The sequence below is a fragment of the Arachis hypogaea genome, chromosome 5, assembly GCF_003086295.3.
Source record: "Arachis hypogaea cultivar Tifrunner chromosome 5, arahy.Tifrunner.gnm2.J5K5, whole genome shotgun sequence".
Classification (NCBI taxonomy): domain Eukaryota; kingdom Viridiplantae; phylum Streptophyta; class Magnoliopsida; order Fabales; family Fabaceae; genus Arachis; species Arachis hypogaea.
In genome coordinates this window covers 81,466,438-81,485,643 of record NC_092040.1, presented here as the reverse complement: position 1 = coordinate 81,485,643, position 19,206 = coordinate 81,466,438, and positions in this window count along the sequence as shown.

Here is a 19,206-nt window from a genome sequence, read left to right as displayed (position 1 = left end):
GTTTTAGCTCGAAATTGTTGGCATGTATGGTGGGCTTCTGAATGCTACTCCCACAGTTGCCTGGGTTTGGATTGATGTAAGAGCCTAGCACTCTTCTATCCTCCCCAACATGATTTGCTCTACCTCCTCCACCATGGTTATTAGCCTCTTCTTCATGTTGGTTTTCCATGTTGCCTTCCATGTTTAATTCAAAGTGTTTCTCCTCCTCTTCAGCACCGATTGCACGTTTTCCTATTGCTTCCCTCCTTAATCTAAGAAGGGTCCTCTCTGGTTCAGAATCGAAGGAAGTTGAAGCCCCGCTTCTTCTCCCTGTCATACAACCAACAAGTACAAGCAAGTAACAATATGTGCAGATAGTATTGCTGTCAGAATTACTGTTAGTTGTCAGTGATGCAATATATCAAACAGTTAGTGGGTTAGCAAACTGAATGGTAAATAACACAGAAAACGAAAGAGTAGAGGGGGAAAGTTGAGAAGTTAACTAAGACAGAAAGTAAATTACTCAAACAGAAAATTAAATCAACAAAACAAACATGCTCAATCTAGTGATCTCCTAATTTAATCATTGTTGATGCACAATCGATCCCCGGCAACGGCGCCATAAACTTGATGCAAGTGGAAACTGTCTCTCGACAAATTTCCTTCGGCAAGTGTACCGAATTTGTCGTCAAGTAAAAACTCACAATAGAGTGAGGTCGAATCCCACAGGGATTGATTGATAAAGAAACTTTAATTAGAAGAAAGTTCTAGTTGAGCAAAATCAGAATTTGGGTTGAGATTTGCAGAAATTAAAATGGCGGGAATGTAAATAACAGAAAAAACTAAATAGAATTAAAGTGTTGAAAGTAAATGATTGAAAGTAAATTGCAGAATTGTAAATGGGAATGGGGTGTTTGCTCATGAAAGTAAATGCAGAAATTAAAGAGAATGGGTGAGATCAGAATTGGGGAATTCATTGGGCGCAGGAGATGTTGCGATTCTCCGGATCAAGTTCATTTTCATCTCTTCCTTAATCAATGCACTCATTGATCTCCTTGGCAATCTTAATTGATTGAATTACAATTTCTTGCAATTCAATCTCTCAAATCTTGATCAATAGCCAATTCCTTGGTCAATTGCTCATGAGAAGAGATGAAGTGTGGTCACTGATTATACCACATGCATTTCCCAAATCAAGTATTGAGAGGATTATAGTCACATATCCATCCAAACCCAATTTGGTCCAGCATGAGAAAGCATTTCTAGCTTGATCTCTTCATTCCTCTTTCAAGGTTCAGAAGAGATCCAATTTTGAATAGCTCCTTTTCCAAGATAACTACCCAATGGGATGAAGATCGAAAGCTTTCAAGTAAAATCAAGAGAAAAGATAGAAGAAGAAGAATAAAAATTAGTATTGATCCATCAACTTACAACAGAGCTCCCTAACCCAATGAAAGGGGTTTAGTTGTTCATAGCTCTAGAAAATGAAAACAAAGATGGAGAATACATCATGTAACTAGAAAAGCAGAGTAAAATACAGAGAGTAGTTCAATTTTCCCCACTTTCCTCCTTCCCATAATTCAAAGCTACTCCTATATATACTACTCTTCTCAGCTTCTAGTTGGTTCTTCAAGTATTGGGCCTTTAGATCTTGAGTTTGAAGCTGTTCTCTTCTTCATTTGGGCTTGGGTTTACTTGCAGAGAGAAAGTGTGAAGTGGGCAGAGACTTTAGCTCAGGACGTTAGGGGTGTTAACTTTTTAGTGAAAGTATGCGTTCGAGAACGTTAGTGACACTCAACATTGTCACTAACGTTCCAATGTGCCCCTATGTCTCACGTTAGAGTCCACGTTAACTAGGTTAACGTGGCTTCTAACGTGGCCATTCTTAGCCATCCCCAACGTTAGTGACAATGTTGAGTGTCACTAACGTTGGCTCATCTTTCACTCATCATGGTTAGCTTTCCACGTTAACATTGTTAACGTGGAAGTTAACGTGGCCCCTTGGGGTTTTGTGGTTGCTTCCAACGTTAGTGACAATGTTGGGTGTCACTAACGTTGTCGACCACCCTTGCCTCTTACGTTAGCTCCCACGTTAACCAAGTTAACGTGGGAGTTAACATGGTACATTGCACCTTAGGCCAACGCTAGTGACAATGTTGAGTGTCACTAACGTTGGCTTCCTTCCCCCTTTTAACGTTAGAGGCCACATTAACTAAGTTAACGTAGCTACTTATGATCATTGGCCAACGTTAGTGATAATGTTAAGTGTCACTAATGTTGGCTCAAAGTCCCTTCTTCACGTTAGCGTTCACGTTAACTTAATTAACATGACTCTTAACGTGGACAATGATGGCTTCGAGAGCGTTATTGGCAATCACTTTTCTCATTAACTTTGCAAGTTACCTCCCATTCCACGTTAGTGGTAATGTTAATTAGATTAACGTGACTGCTAAGTGGTTCTTCCTTGCTTCCTTTGGTCCTGAAATCAAGCAATAGAGTGCATCAAAGTTCTAGTCGAAGTCATGGGTAATGCAACATACAATTTGTTACTAAAGTCATGCAAAATCCTCATGAAATCATGTAAAATTCACAATGTATGCTTGAATCAAGGTGTAAGTGAATATCTACCCAAAACTAGCTTATTTCCTAAAGAAATGCGTGAAACTACCTTAAAACAGTAAAGAAAAGGTTAGTGAAACTGGCCAAGATGCCCTGGCATCAGTTTGTTAAGTGATTTCAGGATTTATAGTGCAGGAATGGTTTAGAGGATGGAAAGAAAGCATGCAAAAGTGGAAGGAACACAAAGAATTAAACATTTGAGAAGCTGGTCCCGATGCGTACGCGTGGCTGACGCGTGCACATGACCAGGAGCATCGTCCACCAACGCGTACGTGTCCCTGACACGTACGCTTGACATTGTGCAAAGTTTGACGACGCAGACATGTGGCTGACGCATAAGAGTAACAAGCGTCACGTGCCTCACTTAAGGGAACACGCTGTGGGCGATTTCAAAGCTCATTTTTGGCCCAATTTCGAGCCAAGTCTGCAGATTAGAGGCTGGGAGTGAAGGAGGATGGGAGACATTACACACATTCCATAAGTTTTAGTTTTAAATTGATGTAGAATTCTAGAGAGAGAGACTCTATCCTCTCTTTAGGTTTTAGGGTTCTTATTTCAATTCCTTCTTAAATCTAGATTTTATTCTTGCTTCAATTTAGTTTTCCTTCACTTTTATATGTTCTAATATCTTAATTTATCTACTTCTCTTGTTAATTTTCTTATTTTTCCAATTTTATTTCATGAACTCTATTGTCAATTTCAATTCTCTTTTAATGCAATTTTATGTTTTCATGTCTTTTGATGTTTGCCTTAGTTGCTATTATTGATTTCTTGTTTGTGTTAGTTATGGCTTTTATTAATTCTTGCAATTTATGATGTTTACTTTTATTGAACTCTAAGTGTTTGACGAAATGTTTCTTTTAGCTATAGAGTAGATTTTTGTGTTCTTGGCTTGGGTTGGTAATTTGGGTGATCTTAAGTTACCAGTGTCCAAACGATTGATAATTTGCTTCCATTAACACTATTCTTCACTAATTCGATTTGTGAGATGGCTAGGACTTATGGATTAGGGTTAATGAAGCTCATTTGACCTTCCTCCACTTGTTAGAGGATGACTAAATTAGATTGATCCTTGCAATTATCGTATTGTGGTTGGTAACAACGATAGAGATCCTTAACCATCAACCCTTGCCAAGACCTTTTCACCATTTGAATTTTCTTTCTTTGTTATTTAATTTGCCATTTACTTTCTTTCTATTTACATTTCTTGTCTATTATTCAAAACCCAAATATACCTTTTCATATCCAATAATTGAGCACTTCATTGCAATTCCTAGGGAGAACAACCCGAGATTAATACTCCCGGTTATTTTGAATTGTATTGTAAAAACCTTCTAAACATTGATGTGAGGATAATTCGTTGGTTTGGACTATGCTTAAAATGAAGATCTTTTCTATTAAAAAATTCTAGACCGACATTTATCGTCCATCACACGACCTGGCTGGCCAATGTCGTACTAGTCAAGAAAGCAAACGGCACGTGGCGAATGTGCGTCGACTACACGGAGTTGAACAAAGGTTGTCCTAAAGACGCCTTTCCCTTTCCAAACATTGACGGACTAGTCGATGTCGCATTAGGGAATCAATACCTTAGCTTCATGGACGCCGACTTTGAGTATAATCAAATACCCATGCACTTGCCCGACGAGGATAAAATCGCCTTCGTAACTCCCGACAGCACGTACTGTTTCACAGTCATGCCATTCGAACTAAAGAACGCCGCAGCCACCTACCAGAGGCTAGTCAGCAAAATTGTAACACCCTAACTATCAAAGTGTCACGCATCCACCTGTGCCACTTTGATAGCTTTGGGAATTACGACGACTCTTAAAATATTTAATACTAAAGTAGGAGCCTGTTTAAATACTTAAACTGTATTTTTTAAAAGACCGTTTAAAACAAAAATAAATCCATACTTACAACTATATACATAGTATTAACTTACAAGCGTTACATAATACAAATTCTATCCATCTTGCAAATATTGTATAATTAAAAGCGAGGGAAGCATACATCCTAAAACAATACAAAAGATCATTTAGACAGAAGCAAAATAACTAAGCTCTCCCGAACTTCGTCACCCATAACCTGAAAAAGGAAAGACCTGTTGGGGAATGAGAACATCGTCCTCGCTGGTTCTCACTATAGGGTTAGAGAATTACTATAATAGGATACGTGAAAGTAAAACCGTTTTTAAAGTACAGTGATTAATAACCGCCTTTTCCATCTTTTCAAAACCAAAGATTTAATATTCAAAATCCGAAGTTCTTTTTAAAAGAGAGAACTGTTAATTCTTCCAAAATCCAAAAGCCTTTTCAAAAGTTTTTCCTAAACAGCATGAATGACCAAGTTGTTACAAGTATAGGTTCATTAAGTCTATGCACAACCAGTTTTATTTTTCATAATTTTCTAAACCAAAGGCTCAAATCAAACACGGCCTTCAGCCCATCTCATAATCAATCACGACTCTAGGCCCAAACAACTCCATAGCCAATTCACCATAAGTTCAACGAATTTTAGTCACAAACACAAGTAAGAAAGTTCAAACACAAACAAGAAGTTAGATCATGTAAAACAATTAGCATTTAAACATAATTATTCATATAGGCAAACCAATTGCAATATGCACATCCAAACAATGTCATATAGATGCACATGATGAATGCCTGCCTTATGGCTGATGAGTCTCATCTGTCGGTTATAAAGCCAACCCAACATGTCTTGGTAGCTAGCCATTGGACTGTCCCTCTGTCATGCTTCCCCAACTCAAGTAATTTCCAATCATAATCATATAACACCCACACTTGTGTTTATTAACAGGGGCGAGCTCATCCAGAACTTTCACAGTGTCCGGCCACACTTACGACATAGGGTCATTAAAGTATCAAGACTCAACCTGGAGCATGTGGTGGCTAGCCACTGTCGATCAATAATTATGTACATATACATATACATACTCAGCCATAATTCAATATTTCTCACAGCCATCCGGCTCATAACATAGTCTATAACCAGCCATAATTCATTATCAAATACAGCCATTCGACTCATAATACACAACACTTCGTTCACAACCCATCTCAAGTCGAATCATCATTCATGCCATATAAAACTTTTTCTCAAATCACTTTTCTTTGAAAAGAACAATCAAATTCATCTTGGTTTAAATTTCGAAATCCTCATTTCTCAAATAGTTTCAGCTCATAAGCCATTTTTCCTTAAAAGTAAGTTCCCTTTTCAAAACAAAGCCACCATCGACATCATCTTTCCAAAACATCCAAAACCATGCCAAATTTAAAATCTCTTCTGAAAGATTCAAAATCATCCATCTGATAACTTACGTCATTTACCTCTTTCTCTTATTTAAAAGGACTATAGAATTGGTGAAATCTCATTCAAAGATGAAATTATACGAGCTATATGATTAATCTAGGAACATTGCTTTGAAATAAGTTTTGGCTGAAATTTCAGGTGAAAAAGAAGAAAAAAGGGCTGGAAGAGGGAACACAAGTGGTGCTACGTTCTTGCAAGGAGCGCTGCGTTCTTTACCAAGAAGATTTGCTAGCGACGCGTACGCGGTGAAAAGTGATTTTTGGAAGACCATGCGTACGCGTGGATATGAGGGAGCGCTCTCTTTCAACGTGCGCTATGTTCTCAACAAAAGAGCGCCTGCGACACTTTAAAAGTTGGGATTGAAGATTTGCCACCGACGTGTACGCGTGGATATGGCGTTTGTGAAGATACACGCGAACGCGTGAACCAAGCAGAAGCGTGGAAGTGGACTTTTGAAGGCCACGCGTACGTGTGGGTAACCCATACGCGTGGTAGAGCGTTCATTTCAAGAGCGCTACGTTTGCAAAGTAAGCGCCATGAAGAGGACACGTATGCATAAAAGACGCATACGCGTGACTAGTGCTGACTGAAGAGGTGACGAGCACGCGTAGGTCACACGTACGCGTGGATAAGTAAAATGTTGAGGCACGCGCACGCGTATAGGACGTGCACGCGTATAGGACGCGCACACGTATAGGACGCGTGCGCATAGGTGCCAGAGTGCTCCGTTATCTCAAAGAGCGATACGTTCTCCTGGAAGCACACTGTTCCGCCAAAATGGGTTGTACTAATTGCAAATGAGAAAGGCCATCTTTTAGATCATGCAAATACACCTGAAGACTCATAGAACACTTGTATAAATAAGTGGTGACTTGAATTGAGAAGGGACTTTTGGAACTTTAACACACTTTTAGCTTCTGGAGACTTTGGAGGTTTTACTTTGTACTTAGCTTTATTTTCAAATTTTGAACTCCCATTCTGTACTGAGCTATGAGTAGCTAACTTCCCTCTCATTGGGGGAGGGAGTTCTATTGTACTTGATGGATTAATTGATAGTGAATTTCTTCTTCTCTTCATCTTCTCTTTGATTTTCTAGAAGGAATTTCGTTCTTCATTCTTAGTGTTTAGTTATCTTGGAAAAGAGGCTGAATACAAATTCGGTTTTATGTGAACCTTGGAAGAGGGATCATAAAACCATGCTTGAAATTCCCTCTCACATTGAGTAGATATGGGTTTTTGGGATTGGATACAGTAACATAAAATCTGCCCAATTAAATGGATCTATGATGATGTGTGGTAAAATCAGGGACTAAGCCTATCTCTCTTCATGAGCAATTTGACCAAGGAATTGGTTGATTATCAAGATTTAAGAGATTGATTGGGGTTCAATCAATCATGATTGCCAAGAGGTCAATGAGTTGCATGATGGAAGATGAGATGATTTGATTTTAATCCAGAGAGAACAATATCTCCCAACTCCAATGAATTTTCCCTATTCGTATCTTACCCATTCTTTACTACTTTCTTTAAATTATGTTATCGTCCCACACCCCATTTACAATTCAGTCATTTATGTTTCTACATTTTAGTTTCTTGCTCTTTACGTTTCTATACTTTATAGCTTTCTTTTATTTTAAGTCATTTATCATTCTGCTTTTAGAATTCTGTACTCAGAATTACTCTTGATTAGCTTGACTAATTGATTCGCTAATTAAAGCTGCTCAAATCCATCAATCTCTGTGAATTCGATCCCACTCCTAGTGGGCTATTACTTGACGATATTTGGTGCACTTGCCAAAGAACGGATTCATTTATTAGTAAGTGAATTTCGAACAACACCATCCTAAAACAAGGTTTGGTAATAAAATTCCTCAGTAGATTCTAAAGACTTTAGGGGAGAATAACCTAACTAATTTCCTCAAATTCTTTAATAAAATCTTAACTTCTTGATTTGAATAAGTAAAGAATATAATTTAAGCCAAACCAAGTTGTGTAACCAATTACTATGAACAAATTCAAAAAAAAAACCATTTCTTTTACTTAAACCAAACCCAACCCTAATTCCATGATTAATTCTGAAACGTTTCCAACTGCTTAGAAATTGTTTTAGTTTTGCGAAAATTCGGAATTTATAGAATACTTTAAACTTTACCTAAAATGTTGTAAAATGAGACTTGTCAACCAAAATTCAAGTTCTTTCAAAGTCACTGAAACTCTTCCAATTGAAAATCCTCAAGTCAAATTAAAAAACAAAAACCCTTTTTACCTTTAAAACAACCTTAAAACATAAGTTTCTTCTAAATGACTTGCACCAAAAAATATGATACTTTTCTGAAGAAACAAAGCTAAGATCATAATTCTCTTTTCAATAGTTCATTTCAAAACATAATTCATCACTTTCTTAAATAATTCTAGTAAAGATCGTAAAAGTCTTAAATTCACAATTCCCCAAATAACACTTCAATAAAGTCTCCGATTTCATAGGAATTTTGGCATCACCTCTCCTAAAACTTGGACTCTGCCACCCTTTTCCAGGTCCCAACCAAACCATTATGGAACCCTTTTTATGGGTTCAAAACCAAATTAGCTCAAAATCAAGATGATTCCAAAAGTGCATATCATTTTCATATTTCAAGAAAACAAATTCAAACTCAAATCAATTTCCAACAGATTAAACTCGATTTCAAAACTTTAGAAGAAACAACTTTAAATAAACACTTCAATAACAGTCCGTTTCATAAAACCAAACAATATTCTAGTCAAGAAAGCATTGATATCCATCCAAGACAACCAATCAATACATAAGATTTATAAAATCACTAGAAGTATGTTTCTCACATCAATATCCATATATAACAACTCCGAATTATAAAGTTTAGATTTTTGAAAAAGGCCCCAACCTCGATAAGTCGAAACCATAACCCAAACGCCTCACAAAATTTCTTTCGTCTCGATCTGAATTCAACGGTAGCTCCAAATCACAGCCCTGCACACTTTTGCAATAGCATAAACAGCTTTAAAACACAACATGCAACATCAGTTACTAACTCCTAAGACATCAATATCGCCAGACTTTATTACACGGAATAGAACACTAACGCGGGGGTTTTCGATATATAAATACTCACTGTAATAAAAAACCAAAATAGCAACGGTCTCTGAACCAGTTTGATGCAAACTCCAGCAACCATCTCAAGCGGCAGTGGCGACTAGACTCCAGTGATGGCGATTAAAACCAACATGCAGTGATTGTAACATTTTTGAAAACTCAAAAGAAATGAAACCCAATACTTAAAACGTTACTGGCAGTGTTTTCCGGTGACGACAGCAAGGTTTCGGGCGGTAGAGGTGACGTGGAGCTCCGGCGACAACCTCCGGCAGCGGTGTTGGAGACAGCTTCATGGACGGCAACGGAGTTCGGTGACGGGTCAGGCGTGCATCTCTGCCCTCTGTGGCTAAGCTTCCTCGGGATTTTGTTTCCCCCCACGGGTGATGGAACAATGGCAGAGACGACATGGAGCACGGCGATATGGTAGTGACAAAATCGGCCTCTCCTCTATCATGCGTCTCTCCTCCGTGACGGTGTAGCTAGCAGCATCAAGGACGAACAGCGGTGGCGCGAGCAGTAAGACACCATGGCGGTGGCAAGCTTCTCCTTCCCAGTCAATCTCTTCTTCCCTCTAGGATCCCCCTCTCCTTCCTCTTCTTTCCTACTTCTGCCTCCCCTTTCTTTTTCTTTCTCTCTTTTCTTTCTATTTCAGTGGGTGTGGGTGTGTGTATTTAGTTTGTGTCTGTGCTGAAGGTGTGGGTAGGTGAGAGAGAGATGAGTGTAGTGTCAGGGTTTGGGGTGGTGTGGGTTGGTTTAGGTTTTTTTATTAAAAATAGGGGTAGTAGTGTAGTTTTACAAAATAAATAAAAATATAGAATAATAATTAAAAATTAAATTAAAATTAAAGTATTCATTCTTAAAATACTTTTTCTTTTTAAATTACCAATTTGTAAATTATTGTTAGTTAAATACTAATTCAATAAAAATTGAAGATAAGTAAATTAATTCCTCTTTATTTATAAAATAAGGTTAAAAATCTAAATATTTAAAATTAAGGCATATAAAATATTCACTATTTTTCAATTATAAGAACTCTAAATAATAAATATGAAGTTACTAAACTTTTATATAAAAATCTCTAAAAAGATAATCTTAAAAAAATATAATACATAATAAATAATTTATTAATAACTTTTTAAAATCCGAGGTTTTACAAAATCCAAACTAGCGAAGAGTTCATCAGTGACCTCGAACTCATGATGAACACGTTAAAAAAGCACCGAATACGTCTCAACCTGACAAAATGCACGTTCGGGATGGAAGCCGAAAAATTCTTGGGCTTCATGATCACCTAACGGGGGGTTGAAATGAATCCAGAAAAATGCAGAGCCATCCTTGAGATGAGCAGCCCAGCAAGTCTCAAGGACGTCCAAAGGCTGACAGGCCAACTAGCAGTCCTCTCCCGATTCCTCGGAGCCTCGGCCCAAAGGCCCTTTCTTCAAACTAATGAAAAAAGGAATCAATTTTAAATGGGAAACCGAGTGCGATGAAGCCTTCCAACACTTTAAAAAATGCTGGCAGAGCCCCCTACACTCTCCAAGCCTAGAACGGGGGAAACACTTTACCTCTACCTCTCCAAAACGGAAAAAACACTAGCCGCGGTGCTTGTCTGAGAAGAAAAGGACAAAGTATAAAGGCCCATATACTTCATTAGCAAAGTCCTCCAGAGCACGGAAACACGTTATTCCCGACTTGAGAAACTCACCTTTGCCCTACTCACGGCCTCGAGACGCCTCCGGTAATACTTCCAGGCCAACCCCATTATGGTCCAAAGTGACTAGGCGGTTAGGCAGGTGCTACAGAAGCCAGACATCACAAGAAGGATGCTCGCATGGTCTATCGAACTATCACAGCACCAGATCGGATTCAAGTCCAGGAATGCCATTAAATCATGGGCTATGGCACACTTCATTTCCAAAATGATCTTGAGAAATGAACATACAGAAGCTTGGAAACTATATGTTGACGACTTATCCAACACCAGCTCAAGAGGAGCAGAAATAATACTAGAAAATGAGAATGGAATTGCCATCGAACAGTCCATTTTATACGAATTCACAATATACAACAATCAAGCCGAATATGAAGCCCTCCTATCCAGACTGACATTAGCCATAGAGATCGATGCGAGAATGGTAGAAATCTGCAGTGACTCCCAGGTAGTCGGCTTCCAAATTAACGGAGACTATCAAACGCAGGACCCCACCTACAGTAATACCTAGCCAAAGTAAAAAAATTGATGGCTGAATTTGGCTGAGTAACCTTCCAACACATTCCCAGAGAATGAAATACGAGGGTGGACTTACTCTCAAAACTAGCAAGCACCAAACCGGTCCAAGGAAACCGGTCACTAATCCAAGAGGCTATCAAGACACCATCCATCTCAGTCATGACTGTAACAACCTACCATACAGAGCTGTACGCTTAAGTCATAAAAAAGAGGTAGTGAGGTATTACGACCTCTAAAAATAAGATATATATATATATATATATATATATATATAGTTGAAAAGAATTTATAACGAGGATCCTTAAAGGAAAGCTTAAACAAACGTCGCAAAATGAAAAGCGGAACGCTCACAAAATTAGAGACATGTGTACGAAGAAATTAAAGACACAAACACACACACACACACACACACACACACACACACACACACACACACACACACACACATGTGTGTGTGTGTATAATAAGAGTGGAATGTCAAGATACAAAATATCAAGCTCCGAGTTTGACGTGCGAAGCCAAGGTCTGCCAGAGAATATGTATATACATATATGTATATAAGTATATCCCATAAAACCCCAACATATACAAAAAAAGCACCTAGTTCTCCGAAAATCCTTTAAGAGGATTAAACATAAGCTATTTTTACATAAGAGAGTCTATAAATATAAATACATAACCGACAACCTAAAATGTAACATCCCAACTTCACTTGCCATAGGAACTTCCAGACACTCACCGAGGTGCATCTCGACCTGCATATGAAAAATGACAACATATGTATGGAATTAGAACTGGAGGTTCTTGTAACACCCTACCACACAAAGCCTTATGCTTAACTTATAAGACAGAGGTAGTGAAGTATTACGACCTCTAAAAGTAAAATTTTATATATATATATATATATATATATATATATATATATATATATATATATATATATATATAATAATGGTTAAAAAGATGTTTAACTAGGAGCCTTTGAAGAAAAAGGTAAAGCAAAATCGTTAAATTGGAAAGCACAAAACTCACGAATGTGATAACGTAAGTGAAGCAAGGTAAAAGATAAGCTAACACGAGTATATATATATATATATATATATATATATATATATATATATATATATATATATATATATATATATATATATATAAGAGTACCAAAATACAGATAACAAAGCTCAAGACTCAGCTCGCGAAGGTAACCGACCAGAGCACATAAGTATACATACAAATATATATAGGAATACCTAAAAGAAACCCAACATATAGAGTTACAGAACCTGTTTCTCCAAAATGTCCTGGGAAAGCCAAAGGCAATCCTAGAACTTCCAACATATAATTAAAGCTTTTAAACATAACTAACCCATGAAAATGAAATAGGTAACTAACCCATAAACTTGATAACTGACCTCATCAAAATGTGGCGATCTCAGCTGAAGAGTCCTTGTTATAGCGTTGGGGCTGAAGTCCACCTCTGTTCCTCTCACATAGCTTTTGATGGTGGGAGCCCTGGTATTGTCTTCTCTGGCCACATTGGCATGGAACTCCTTGATGAGGTTTGAATTTATCTTTGTTTATGGGTTCATTAGCTTTTGCTAACCCCTCTGTTCAATCTTCTCTCTAATCTGTGGGCACTCATCCTCGTTGAACTGGAATGTCAATTCTGGCAGTATTTTCTTGTGTTTTAGCCGTTCAAATTGGAGCTCATGGAAGGCGGTCATGAATCTCCTTTCATCGAAAGGAATGCTCTCCACGGGTTCCTTCCCCTTTTGCCTCTTGGAGCTTGATGATGCCATGAGTAGGAATTGGTATGTGAAGGTATTGAGGGGTATGGATTGATGATGGGATTCGATCGGGTTTAGATATGGTGTAGCTTAGAGGATTGTGTTTTGAAAGAAAGAAGAGAGAGATGGATTGGACGGATAGTTGTATATGGAAAGGTTTAGAGTGTGGGGTTGTTATATAGGAGGATGATGAGACTTGAAGGGTGTGGATTGATAGAAAAATCCAATGGTGGACGGTTGGGGTTTAGCATTCGATGGGCACAAGGATCACCATCCTTATGAATTGATTGGTTCGGTCTCCAAGGTTATCCTACTCCCAATGTTGCATGGCAACACTTCCCAAGGTACTCCCCTTGAGGACAAGTGTGTAGTTCTGTTATTGAAGTGGCCGAACCCCCTTCAATTGGTTGTCCCTTCAATTTCTTCCAACATTCCCTTCAATATCCTTGCAAGACAAAAGAAAAGAGAGATTAGTTTGAATTGTGGCGGGAAGAAAAAATTTTGGATGCTAGCCACCCCCTTTTTTTATATTTGCTTTTGGCTAACTAAGAGCCATTCATGAATGCAAACCAACCGACCACTCAAGTGCTCATGCATGAAACGTTGGTGACACCAAACTTAGTTTGTGATCATGTGGTAAAAATTAATTTGATTAAGGCTCTAAGGTTGACATAATATGAATTGTGTTCAAGCTCTCTTAGTATGCCTTGAACACCAAACTTGTCATTCACTATATGCTGCATGTTGAGGTTCTTATAAGTGCTTGTCAAGGTTGGTTTAGAATTCATGAACCTTGCTTTATTAACTACTATCAAAGATTAAAAGGAAAGGATATAAAACATGGGTTGCCTCCCATGAAGCGCTTCTTTAAGGTCATTAGCTTGACGCCTAGCCTTTGTCAGGGTGGTTGGTAATGCTTCAAATCTTCCCCTCTTGCAGTGAATCTATCTCCATTGGCTTTGTTAAGAAGCTCCACATGTTCTAAGGAACGAATCCTGCTGATGGTGTACACTTGAGGCAGCTGAGATGGGATGGTGGGGAAATGAGGTGGTATAGGTGGAAGATAAGCAGAGACCACTTCATCTCCTGGAGAGAAACCCTCTGTAGGAATCTTCTTGTTCCTCCATCCCCTTGGTGCCTTTTTCGTTGTTTCCCTTGACGTTACTTTGCTCCTTGTGGTTCCTTCTTTTAGGATGGTTTTGTTGCTTGTCTCATGTGACTCTAGTGGGTCTAGCTCCTTTTGGGTTACACTTGGCTGTTGTTCCTTCTGACCACATTGCTTGTCAACTATAGGGGTTCTCAGGTGTGGTGCTTGTGCCTGTGCTTGTCTCTTCCATTAGTTCCTTATTGTGCTCTTCACTTAACTCTTTGTTATCATGATCTGCTTCTTGTGAAGGTTTGAAGACATTGAAGGTGAGTTGTTCATTATGTATCCTTAATATTAGTTCTCCTCGCTCCACATCTATAAGTGCCCTGGCTGTGGCTAAGAATGGTCTCCCAAGGATGATGGGATGGATGTGATTCTCTTCCATCTTCAAGATAACAAAGTCTATGGGAAGGAAGTAGTTCCCAACCTTCACTAACACGTTTTCAACCACTCCTATTGCCTGTTTTTGAGTTTTGTCATCCAGTATGATGATTACGTCCGTGGGTGTTATCTCATTGATTTGGACCTTTTTCATGAGGGATAGAGGCATTAAGTTGATGCTTGCTCCCAGGTCACAGAGTCCCTTATCAATCATTGCTTCTCCTATAGCACAGGGGATGTGAAAACTCCTTGGGTCATTCTTCTTTGTAGGTGGCTCTGTTTGAATGAGAGTACTACACTCTTTATTCATCACTATTGTTTGCCCACCCTTCAGTGAACTCTTTTTGGTTAGCAACTCCTTTATGTACTTGATGTATGAGGGCATCTGCTGCAGAGCCTTAATGAACGGTATGTTCACATGAAGGGATGCAAACATGTCGAGGAACCTTGAATATACTCTCCTTGCTACACCACCCTTGAGCCTTTGGGGAAAAGATGCATATGGGTTCTGCGACTCCTCTTTCTTTAGCTCCTCTTTATTTCTCTCGTCATGCTTTTCCTTTGGATTATCTTGGAAGTGTTCTGTTTGTGTGTTTGCTTCTTCCACACTCCTCTCATCACTTACAGTGATCATCTTGTATTCCTCCCATCTTACTTTCTTTGCTTCTCCTCTTGGGTTCTTCTCTATGTCACTTGGAAAACTATCGGTAGGTTTGGAAAACCGTTGAGATAGATACCCCACTTGGGACTCCAGCCTTTTGATGGTGTCTCCCTGGTTTTTTATATTGGCTTGCACTTCATCCTTGAATACTCTGTTGTCTTGGACTTCCTTACATATGTTTTCAAGTGAAGTCTTAATTCTGGAGAGTCTATCTTCGGTTGATGATGGTGGGTTGAGGTTGGGAAGTTGAGAAGGGTGATTAGGTGGGTGTTGATATGATCTTTGTGAGTGGTGTTGGTGAGTTGCATTGTTGTTAGGATTGTGGTTGTGGCGTCTCTGGTCTTGGCCTTGGTCTTGTTGGTTTCTCCACCCAAAATTAGGGTGGTTTCTCCAACCAGAATTGTAAGTTTTGGAATATGGATCATGGGTCTGCCTGGGTGAGTTTCCAACATAATTAGCTTGTTTCCAGTCACCTTCTTCTCCTGCATTCACTCCTTCTTGAGCTGGTGCTGAAGTGATGGCTGCTGCAACTTGGTTCTCTTCCACCTTCTTGGTAAGGTCAGCAAACTGCTTGGTGATCATCTTATTTTGAGCTAGCAGTGCATCCATATGGTTCAACTCCATCACTCCTCGAGTGTTGCTCCTTTCAGAAGCATAGAAGTAGTCATTCTCAGCTACAGTCTCAACGACATCTATGGCCTCTTCAATGGTTTTTTTCTTGTTTAGAGAGCCCCCTGATGAATGGTCCATGGCCTTCTTTGACTCGTAGGAAGGGCTTTATAGAAGATGTGTAGTTGAACCCATTCATTGAACATGTCTGGTGGGCACCTTCTTGTTAAGTCCTTAAACCTCTCCCAAGCCTCATAGAGAGTTTCACCATCTTGTTGCCTGAAGGTTTTTACCTCAGCTCTCAGCCTGTTGATTCTTTGATGGGGGTAGAATCTTGCCATAAATTTGTTCACCATATCTTCCCAATTTGTCAAGCTCTCCTTCGGAAAAGATTCCAGCCATTTAGATGCTTTGTCCCTGAGTGAAAAAGGGAACAAAAGCAGTCTATAGACATCTAGATGAACACCATTAGACTTCACAGTGTCACATATTCTTAGGAAGATAGTTAGATGTTGATTGGGGTCTTCTTGGGCACTTCCTCCGAATGAACAATTATTCTGAACAAGGGTGATGAGTTGGGGTTTTAATTCAAAGTTATTGGCATGTATGGTTGGCTTTTGGATATTACTTCCACAATTTCCTGGGTTTGGATTGATTTAAGAGCCTAAAACTCTTCTCTCTTGCCCAGCATGATTCACAGGGCCCTCTCTGGCATGGTTGTGAGCTTCTCTTTCATGGTTGTTTTCCATGTTCTCCTCCATGTTTGTTTCAAAGTATTCTTCTTCTTCCTCATCACCAACAACTCTTTTCCCTCTTGCTTCCCTCCTTAATCTAAGGAAGGTTCTCTCAGGTTCCGAATCAAAGGAAGTTGAAGCTCCACTTCTTCTCCCTGTTATACAACTAACATAGCACATAGCAAGAAGTAAAATGAAGAGATTATTCTTATTAGAATGGCTGTTAGCATGAATGGTGCAATTTATCAAACAGTTAGTGGGTTAGTGAGCAGAATTATAAATAATAACAAAGAAAAAGAAAACAAAGAGGGGAGATGGGATGAGGAAGAAAATATCTAAAACTAAAGGTAATTGACTAGGTAAGATAAACAATCAAAAGAAAATGCCCAATCTAGTGAACTTCCAACTTAATCATTGTCGATACAAAATCAATCCCCGACAACGGCGCCATAAACTTGATGCACGAAAACATGTCTCTCAACAAATTTTCCTTCGGCGTCGTCAAGTAAAACCTCACAATAGAGGAGATCCAATTATGGAGAGTTTCTCTTCTGAGAAAACTAACCAATTGAATTAAGATAGAAAGCTTTCTAGTAAATCAAGAGAAAAGAAAGAGGAAGAAGAATGTAAACTATAATTGATCCATCAAATTACAACAGAGCTCCCTAACCCAATGAAAGGGGGTTTAGTTGTTCATAGCTCTGGAAATGGAATTGGAAAATTGATGCCAGGGCATCTAGGCTAGTTTCACTGACCTTTTCTTTACTATTTTAGTGTAGTTTCATGCATTTTCTTAGGAAAAAAGCAAGTTTTAGGTAAAAGAACACTTACATCTTGATTTAGACAAAAATTGTGAATTTTACATTAATTTCATGAGAATTATGCAAAGATTGAATGTTAAATTGGATAACGCATGATTTCATGACTTGGATTAGAACTTTGATGCACTTTATTTGTGTAATTTTAGGACAAAGGAAGCAAGGAAGAGTCGCGTTAACATCCACGTTAACCTAGTTAACGTAGGCACTAACGTGGAATAGGGATAGGCTTGCAGCATTAATGAGAAAAGTGAACACTAGTAACGCTCTTGAAGCCATCACGAGCCACGTTAATTGCCACATTAACTACATTAATGTGGTAGTTAACGTGGAGACAAAGAAAACGCCAACGTTAGTGGTAATTGTGATCACCACTAACGCTCCAAGATGTGGCAATGAACCACGTTAAGAGTCACGTTAACTTAGTTAACGTGGACTCTAACGTGGGAGAGAGGAACAATGCCAACGTTAGTGACACTCACCTTAGTCACTAATGTTGGATCAAGCTTGCATTGCCCACGTTAGTGGTCACGTTAAGACCACTAACGTGAAAGTTAACGTGGAGTTAAGATTGATGAGCTAACGTTAGTGACATTCACCTTTGTCACTAACGTTGGGAATGGCATTCATAACCACATTAAGAGCCACGTTAACTTAGTTAACGTGAGCTCTAACGTGAGGGCTAGGGGTACAAGGCAACGTTATTAGGAAAGGTAAGTCCCAATAACGCTTGTGAAGGTGAGGCATAACCACGTTAAGAGTAACATTAACTTAGTTAACGTGAGCTTTAACGTGGAAACTAGGGGCACAAGGCAACGTTATTGGGAAAGGTGAGTCCCAATAATGCTTGCGAAGGTTTATAAGGCAACGTTAGTGGCCACATTAGTTCCACTAACGTTGGAGTTAACGTGGGCCATATGGGGGGAACGTTAGTGAGAAAAGTGATTGCCACTAACGTTCTCAAACCCATAATGTCACTCAGCGTTAACGCCACTAATGCCCCAAGCGAAAGTCCATGCTTACATCACTTTTTCTCTGCAAATAAAGCTGAGCCCACTGAAGATTCCCAACTGCTTCAACTTAAGATCAAAGGCCCATATCCAAGACTTGCAAAATTGACTAGAAGACTAAGAAGAGTAGTATATATAGGAGTAGTTTTGAACTAGAAAAGGGGATTGGAATATTGGAGAAAACTACACTCTGTATATTTTACTTTTCTGCAACTTCTAGAGTTAGAATGTATTTTCCTTCTTCTTCTTCATTTCCATTTTCCAGAGCTATGCACAACTAAACCCCTTTTATTGGGTTAGGGAGCTCTGTTGTAATTTGATGGATCAATCATAGTTTTCATTATTCTTCTTCTTTCCTTTCTCTTGATCTTACTAGAAAGCTTTCGATCTTCATCTAATTGGATTGTTATCTTGGGAAAGAAACTCTCCATAATTGGAACTCCTCTGAGCCTTGGAAAAAGGATGAGGAGATCATGCTAGAAATGCTTTCTCATGTTGGACCAAATTGGGGTTTGGATGGGTATAGTGACATATAACCTTACCAACACTTTGATTTGGAAATACATGTGGTATAATCAGTGACCATACCTCATTCTTCTCATGAGCAATTAAATAAAGGAATTGGGCAATTGTTCAAGTTTAGAGAGATTGGATTGCCAAGGAGATCAATAAATGCATTGATTGAGGAAGAGATGAGAATGAACTTGATCCAGAGAATGCAATACCTCCTGAACCCAATGAATTCCCCATTTCTGATCTTACGCATTCTCTTTATTTTCTGTTATTTAC